The sequence below is a fragment of the Aplysia californica genome, unplaced genomic scaffold (genome assembly GCF_000002075.1).
Source record: "Aplysia californica isolate F4 #8 unplaced genomic scaffold, AplCal3.0 scaffold00046, whole genome shotgun sequence".
Taxonomy (NCBI): Eukaryota; Metazoa; Mollusca; class Gastropoda; order Aplysiida; family Aplysiidae; genus Aplysia; species Aplysia californica.
In genome coordinates, this window is record NW_004797316.1 from 1509933 (window position 1) to 1518866 (window position 8934).

The following is an 8934-nucleotide window of genomic DNA, read 5'->3' on the forward strand; positions in this document are numbered from 1 at the left end:
CCCACCTATTAAAAAACCCACTAACAACAACCCCCCTCAAAAGAAAATAAAAAGAAATGTCAAAACCAAACTAAAAGACAATATGGAAACAAAATAAGACGAAAATAATATGACAGTCTGCACACTGCACACACTGGAATTCAGCAAGGATAGTCAGCTGTTAGACGTCTCAGGCCTACAGCGAAATAAGCTATACTAGACTATTGAATCTAGCTACCTTTGATTTTCTTCTTCTATTTTTAAGCCCTCTTGTTTTGAATGATTTCCCACTCGTGTAGGCCTACACAGCTACATATTATACGTGTGCCTACTTGATTTATAAATTTCGTTGGTCTTTCTTAAAATATTCCCACTAGCTGAACTGTTCAAGTTCGAAAAACATTGAAATAAAAAAGTCTTTTATATTGCTGTATTAATGAGGAAGAGTTACATGTATCAATTAGTCAGGCTTAGATTAACCACCCAAAGCGCATTTTCTTCTTAATCGCCGTGAGTGCTCATAAACATTAGTCAAGATCTGGTTAACTTCAAATGATTGGTTGCGAAAACCTAGTGCAAATGTACCCCCGATCTGACCCGACTATAGCAGATCTCTTACCCGCAGGAGTCAAGGCCCAGATGAAATCAAACTGGAATTAATCTAACAAAGAAATACAGTCAACCTCGTTTTATACCGTCTACCTCTGGGACGAGCGTGAAGTTGGCGGTACAGCGGGGCTGGTGGTAGGCCTACAACGTGGTTTTCATGTCCATGTAGCACCGACTGCCCAACTTCAACGGAACTGGTTTTCCGATCACAAGATGAAGCAATGAGTCATCTCCGTTCGTTCTGCCACTTACACTACACTTTAGCGTGGGTCCTCGCTAAATAATTTTAAAAAACAACCACCCCCCCCCTTAAAAAACGGGCATTTTATACCAGCCTGTAAGTTATTTTGGGCCGATATTTGGTGCCCGGGGAGATGGTGGGGTTCCTTTGCTCGAGTTTAAGTTTCTTCGGCGACTTTAAAATGTAATTATTATTTCCTATTTTTTTAACATTTGGACCAAGGCAAAAGAGTATTTTCATAATCAGCGCTCGACGAGGGGAGCGAATTTGGTGCTGAATTACAGAGTTAAGTTTTATTTTTTGTTGTACTTTTCTGGTATTGTGTTCGCTTGTGACACACTACATTCTACAGTACATCTATTCATATTGCCAGAAATCTACATGATAAGGGCGGGGAGGGAGCAAATCGACAAAAAGCGTTTTCTTTACACCTAGACCTAGATCGTAGAGACTTTTGAATAAAATATATTGTCAAGCAACCACCGAGTGGATATGCATGCGTCGAGGGAAGCCAAAGTGTGTACTGTGTACTTCAGGCTGCCAGTTCGCTGGCAGTACCACGGGGTAAATTTACAACATAAGGACCGCCCGTACAACTGAGACAGTTGTCGGATGGCGGTATTAAAGCGCAAATACTATGTTGATAATACATGTATAGGGGATTCTTTTCGTACTTTGAAAATACATGGCGGTAAGCGGGGTTGACAGTACAACGGGGGGGGTACAACGAGGTTTGAATGACATGTCCAATAACGTAGCTGTAACAATTGGGGAACTCATCAAATTGGCCCTGCAAGATAATTTGGTTATTAATTAATAACCAACGTGGCTCCTTGTCTGTTTTATCACTGATGTTGTTGTTGTTGTTGTTGTTGTTGTTGTTGTTGTTGTTGTTGTAGTTGATAATTTTGTTTTCTTGTCTATGAGATATTTTGTTTTTCATTAGGTTTTGGTGTCTTCACAGATTGAATCATGAATGGCCAGTTCGTGTCGACCTTGGAGTTGTAGCGCGTTTCGTGGGGTCACTTCTTGATATGCTGAGGGCTCTGGGTCAGTCTTCCTGTCGACTTTGACACTTTCCGTGAAGTACATGTAGCCTGTAATATATTATGGTCTATGAAATATAGATGTGGCGATAGTGCACAGCCTTGTATCACGGTTTTGCTGACTTGCAAACCGAACGCACCGCTTCGCCACCTGTTCTCAAAGTTGTTGGGTGGCGTTTAAGGTTTCTTTCCATAGAACGGGTTTAACATCCTCTTGGCCACAAGTGGGCGTGGCCGTGCACTCGTCCAATATATAAAATACGTATATATGTATATACAAAGGAATAACTACATGTATAAGTAAAAAAGATGTTGACATTCAGTATCGACATCCACATGTGCCTGCATTTAGTGGAATTACGCTTGCTCCGGGCAAGCAGTTGATTTATTTCTCTGAGTGTAGATTTTTTGTGAGCGACATTTCGCCACTGGAGAAGTCCCACCTTCTGCCTCGCAGTAGGCCCATTATATCTTGTTTTATTTCACACAGTCCACTGGTATGGTAGGGTATGGAAGAGGTCTAACGTTCCTGTAAACACTTTGACTTTGAGGTTACATAAGAGAGGTAAGACCTCTGAATTAAAACCATCCATCTATGAAAGGGCAGAGCCAGGTCGATAGAAAGCCCTTAACCAATTATTAGCGACCCAAATTCAAGAGCGCCCAATTTCATTGATGACTCAAACAATGATCACCTGCACCATAACCCCCCCCAAAGCATGATGCCAACTGACCTAACGGAGTAGGTGATTGGCGAGTGTTTTAGTTTTAGTGTGGTTTGCTCCTTCTTTTATCCATCATCTTTATTATTCCTCCTTCTTTTCCCCGTATGTTGTTCTCTTGCAACACCTCTAAACTTCTCATCTTTGGCACTTAATCCTAAAATGGGCTATGACCTATTTGTATTGCAAGTGCCGTAAAAGTCTTACTAAAACTATATACCTTCTAACACAGAACTCGTTTTAACGCCGAGAAAGGGGCGGGGTCACAAAGTCCATAGTATGGTTATGTCGCTTATCTAAACTTAAAACTGTTTATTTTATTTCACGGGGAGAGGTGTGTTGATGTTGACCCGAACAGAGCGGCTTTCATTTTCTATCCTTGTAACCATAAGGCGTGACCTGACAAGAATGTAGCCAAGTGTTTCATTTAAAAAGAAGAGGGTTAAAAAAATCTTTTTTCAACTAACGCTCAGGAAAGGACCGCTGAGGCCGTAAGAAACTTGTTTGCAATGGTGATGATCATAAAAATATAGGAACTCGGAAATTAAAAAAAAACACACAAAAAACAACAACCAGCAAACAAGATGGATACCGTACGAATAAAGCAGAAAAATTACAGTGTTGGGCACCAGAATAGCGCTAGTTGATACAGTTCCATTACAACGAACGATAGTGATTGAGCTTGAGCTGTAATGGTCTACTTTTAATGTCTTTTGATGAGGACACAAGTCGCCATTTCGTGCCGGGAAAAGTCGACTGCAGTGAGTGCAAGGAGAGTATCGCCGATCTGCACAGTCTGCATAGGTAGTGTTCTTGGTTCTCTTCTGATGTTACCTGATAAATTAATTATATTAGCGTTCGTGTTGTTAAAATGGTCCTTCTCTTTCATCTTGAGACTTTTCATGACTTCTCTCTTCCATTAGGTCACGCTCATAAATAGAATGGCTTAATGTATCTTATAGACTCTATAATACATGTATAATTATAATGAGTTGGGCATTTTATTTCTGAGTGTAAGGTATTTGCTCCGTTTTTCTGCCGTCATTTCCACGTAGAAAGTTAGCCTAAGTTTACATCATAACAATACTATCGTTCGAGTAAGGATCCTTGTGCCTAAGTACTCTCTCTCTCTCTCTCTCTCTCTCTCTCTCTCTCTCTCTCTCTCTCTCTCTCTCTCTCTCCCTCCCTCCCTCCCTCCCTCCCTCCCTCCCTCCCTCCCTCCCTCTCTCTCTCTCTCTCTCTCTCTCTCTCTCTCTCTCTCTCTCTCTCTCTCTCTCTCTCCCCCCCCCCCCTTCTCATCTTCTCCGTTCATTCTTAAGTTCTCCATGTTCCCACGTCTTCCCTACAGCGAAGGTGTCACAATCAAATCTGAGCGTTCAGATTCTACATGTGGTGGGTATACGACGGGCATAATCAGAGAAGCTATCACGGCAACTCTCAGCGATCCTGCACGCCTTACTAGGTGAATGACCGGTGAGCACTGCTTGAAACGCCCAAGGCAAGGGAAAGAGCAACTTAAGGGGGAAAAAGTGGCAACTAGGCCTACCCTTTTTATCTCATTAAGACTGTTGAATTGAGCCAACTCCGTCCCTCTGTTTACAAGGATACCGTATCCCACCCAGCCCAGGTTAACCTTGACAGGCAGGACCGAAACAGCTTGAGGATCGGGTTAGTGTTGATGGGAACGTTAGAAATTGCATTGATTGAATCCAAAACTTTTTCGTTGTACCGAAACGCCGAAATTTAATTGTAATCTTATACAAAAACCTTCGTCCTAGCAGCACGTACCAGGTCTCCCCTCGGTAAAACGTTAGAAAAATGCGAAATGTTTGAGGGAAACAACCAGCATCGTGGTGTAGCGGTTAGCCACTTCGCCGTCACACGCAGAAGACGTGAGAGCCATTCCGGTGTAAGGAGGATTCTTTACAAGTATCTTGGTTTGTCAGCTGGGATGTTGCATTCTTCTCAGCCCTGGTTGGCCCTGATGGCAGGGTCGAAGCTCGCCTGCTATAATGATCTAAATTGTGTTATTGGGCAATAACTCCAACATTTAAAATTTTTTTTTTTTTTTTTTGGTAAGTGTTTTACGACTCTCGCAACTGCATAAGGTCATATGAGTGCGGCGCGGGACACATTGTACATTTTCAGTTGGAAGGACTTTTTGAATTTTGCCCGGGTGGCAGCCGAAGCCTACTCTTATCGATTTTGAACCGACGGGATCTTTAAGCACACGGGCTCTCCGGGGTTTTTCGCTTTTGCCCGAGACGGCTAGGTGTAGATCTTTTCTACCATAAGATCATGGGGTGTGTCTGAAAGACAGCAGTAAGAAGGAGCCACAGAGTAGCAGTAGAAAGGCTGAAGAAAAAGTCAGGAGCCCAGAGGAGGGGGCAAAGGAGGTGAGGGGGTGGGGGCAGAAAGTGGAGACGAAAGCAGACGACAGAACATTGCCAGAGAGCAGGAAAGGACGTGAAATGAGACAATTTTAAAGAAGAAAAATGTCCGTCGCTATTCGGGTTCGAACCCGGGACCTATTGAATGAGTTGCGACCACCTTAACCTACAGGCCACGAGAGCCCCCTCACCTAAATTTTTAAAAAAGCGAACATACCTTGTTAGTTGCGAGTAGCCTCCCGCGGACGCCACTGTTGTTTGTAGTCGTGTTGGGTGTCCCCGGGTTGTGTGGTCAGATACGAGGATCTTAACCACCAAACGGTAATATAATACATCATTAAAGTTCATACATGTCGGGCCAACATCACTGTGTGCAGAGGGCACTGGGTACGTGTACTGGTCGAGTTGGTGAAGACATTATATAGGTTCATGAACACAGTCTAATAATGTCAGTTTGAAGTTTTCTATGGATGGTCAGCGGGGTTTGCCTACACAGAAAATATCACAGGATCCAGTTTGCACTGCGGTCAGCGAGCAGAGATATTATACCTTGTGTATTTGAAACTGGTTGATGTTTGCTATACATTGTCTTACACGTACTGTATAGGCTGTCTAGGTCACTGTGAATATGCAGGGGCGGTTTGTGAACTGGGCAAGACCGGCGGTGCCTGTCAAATTTTTGTCACCTCTACTGTTGACAAGAGATTTATTGCTGATGATGATTTTCATTCAGTTTTAAGTAAATCCGAATAAACATGTATCAACATTCAAACAGCACCTTGCCGATTTGAAGGCGTTCAAATAGACAAGTGGGATTCACTGCTGTTTTGTCGCGACAGAGCCTCATTCCTTCACCTTTGTTTATCGCACCGGCTCGTAACTTTAAATCGTCTCCCGTCAAGCCGTCACGTCGCGGAACTTCGTACGAGGACAAACGAACACGGCGAGTACAGCGATGAAGTCAATCCGCTGGGCAAAAGGCATCGACTGCCCTTAGAGCGAATATAGCATCCCTTGGTTGCCAAATTGGCCTCCGTGTTGCTTACAAAATCAGTACATGTAATGAGACTGTCTTGAGTCTTGAGTCTTGAGCAGCACAGACACATGAAATATTTTATCAGCTCAATACATGTACTTATCATTCAGCCTTTCTCTACTATTAGTACTATCATCAGAACATTTATTGTCAGCATGGCACTAATCTTTTTTTATTATTGAATTTTTAACCACCTGTAGTTCCTAATTGGTGACTTTTCATCGCTTTCTCCCCACAAACAACGTACCTGGCCCATATGAGTCTAGCCGGCGAAAAGAGGAATCGTCTCGTGAAGATATATAAGGAGAATTATAACGAGGAGAGGCTCTCGGCTGTCAGAGTCTGGGCCGAAAACAATGGGCCTACCCCCTCCCTTCCCCCCCCTTATCCACTGTCACCCCAGCTAGACTCCAAGTTCTATAATTAGCATTTGACACACTTCCCCACTTTGTTACCACTGTGTTCTGAAAACTGAGGAGTGAGATGAAGAACGTTTGATTACATAAAGATAGAAAACTAACTTTGTCCAGCTTTGTATAATATCTGATTGTAGTCTTAATCTGCATGGGACAGCGTCATTGGTACAGTATCAATTGACTTTTTGCCATCATACAGTACTGTTCTTATTTTTACAGGTCGAGTGCACGTCGATATTGTGTGTGGGTGTGTACAAACTTAGTAGAAAGTAAAAGTCTTTGGTTAAAATACCGGAGGCCATGACCAGCAGTTCACTGCACTTTTCACTTTCAGTTTGTTTTCTAGAATAGACTCTAGTAGTGTTTCGGGGGCTCTCGTGGCCTAGAGGTTAAGGTGTTGGCCTCTCATTCAAAGGTCCCGGGTTCGAATCCGGGTAGCGACCGAAAAATTTTCTTCTCTAAAATTGTCTCCTTTCACCTCCTTTCCTGCTCTCTAGCAATGTTCTGTTGTCTGCTTTCATTTCCACTTTCTGCCCCCGCCCCCTCACCTCCTTTGCCCCCTCCTCTGGGCTCCTGACTCTTTCTGCAGCCTTTCTACTGCTACTCCTTGGCTTCTCCTTACTGCTGTCTTTCTGCCACACCCCTGATCTTCTGGTAGGAAAGATCTATACCTAGCCTTCTCGGACAAGGGCGAAAAATCTCGGAGGGCCCGTGTGCAGGTTGCGCACGTTAAAGATCCCTTGGTGGTCTAAAATCGATAAGAGTAGGCTTCGGCCGCCATCCGGGCAAAATTCAAAATTTCCTACCAACTGAAAATATTAGGAGTGTCCCGCGCGCTCATATGACCTATGCAGTTGCGAGCGCCGTAAAACACTTTACAAAAACAAACAAACAAGTAGTGTTTCTTTTTCTATGCCGTTCAAGTCTGTTTCTTGACACTACCATATTTCAGCTCTTTCACATTATATAAAAATGTTTACAGTGGTGTGTGTGTGAATGGGGAAGGGGGTGGGGTGGCGAAAGTAGTGGTATAAAATGAGGAGAGAGAGAGAGAGAGAGAGAGAGAGAGAGAGAGAGAGAGAGAGAGAGAGAGAGAGTATGTATTTGTGTGTGCGTTAGTGTGTGTGTGTGTGTGTGTGTGTGTGTGTGTGTGTGTGTGTGTGTGTGTGTGTGTTGTGAAGGAAGGGGGCGGGGGAAGGAAGAAAGAGTCTATGTGAATGATGGCCGGTCAGTTCTACATGTATAAACCACGAGCCGCCACTGTGAATAAATATACCAAATTTCCACCTGAGGAAATAAAGACTGTTTTCCTTCAATTTCTCATATATTCATACCGCACCTCATACGAATTGGCCTCTTGGTGTAAATGGAAGATAACAATAAATAATAAATGACAAATCACTTTCATTGATCTTTTTAAAGAAATTTGGGAAACAACGGCAAGCGTAAGATGCATCAGTCGATGATACAACAACGTCACATCACACACTTAAGAACATTGGAATTCTGTATAATCGTTTTTGTGTGAATAAAGAAAATATTATCAGGTGCATGCAAAACATTTGCGAAGCTGGTATCATGTTGGACCGCAGTGCCGAAGAGGCAACCGTTATAAATTCAAATCGGACCCGAACAATTCTTGAAATTTGGCAAGTGCAAAAACCTTCCACACGATGTTGTTCGTTGAATATATGAATATGTGACCTCCACCAATCCACCCATTTTCCCATCAGAGTTTTTATTGATTGACGTTTAATCGATTTGAAGAGACATGAACCTTCATTCTTGTGAGACAGGCTAACCGTAATTCTTATCGCTGTTCTATTTTTCGAGCAGGTAATAGTTCGGCAGAGTAGGTACATGAACCAACTTCATTCAAGAATGAAGGCGTTGAACATTTCCTGTATGGTATCTGCAGGTCTTTCTGAGAGGCCTACGCTGAACTGACTGGAGACCGTTACGTAACGACGTCTTGCAAACGTTGATGTGGCAGGCAGGCCAGCTCGTCCAGTTAGCTTTTGTACTAGTGGTTGGAAATTCAATAAAAACCTTCACCCCCCTCCCCTTAGGGACACATAAACAGTGTCGAATCTGTTCTAACATTCACCTGTCCAAGACAAACATCTGTACAAACGATCACTTCCCACCTTGCGTTAAAAAAAAAATATTCATTGAACCTGCCTAAGATGACCACTCCCCCCTCTCTACAGTGGATGGTTGTCTTAGACGAGATCATCGGTATATAATTTATGTATAAAAGCAATTTGTATGTGTATAAGTATGTATGTATAATGATTTGTCTGTCTGTTTGTCTGTCGGTGTGTCTGTCTGTCTATCTGTTTCTCTCCCTCTCTCTCTCTCTCTCTCACACACACACACACACACACACACACACATACACGCACACACACACACACATTTATAGGCCCTAAATGATAAGACTTATGTGGAAGTTACAGTCGAAACTGTCTGTATAGTATAAGGTTTTACGGCGC

The 8934-nt window shown here is 43.0% G+C and overlaps 1 long non-coding RNA gene across 1 annotated transcript in view; it reads left to right on the forward strand.

Moving 5' to 3' along the window:
* LOC118477237 overlaps positions 1–8514 on the forward strand; it is an 11469-nt gene extending 2955 nt beyond the window's left edge. The window contains exon 2 of the long non-coding RNA XR_004858236.1: positions 8358–8514. This is a non-coding gene — a long non-coding RNA (uncharacterized LOC118477237). The remainder of the gene's footprint in view (positions 1–8357) is intronic.
* The last annotated feature ends 420 nt before the right edge of the window (positions 8515–8934 follow it).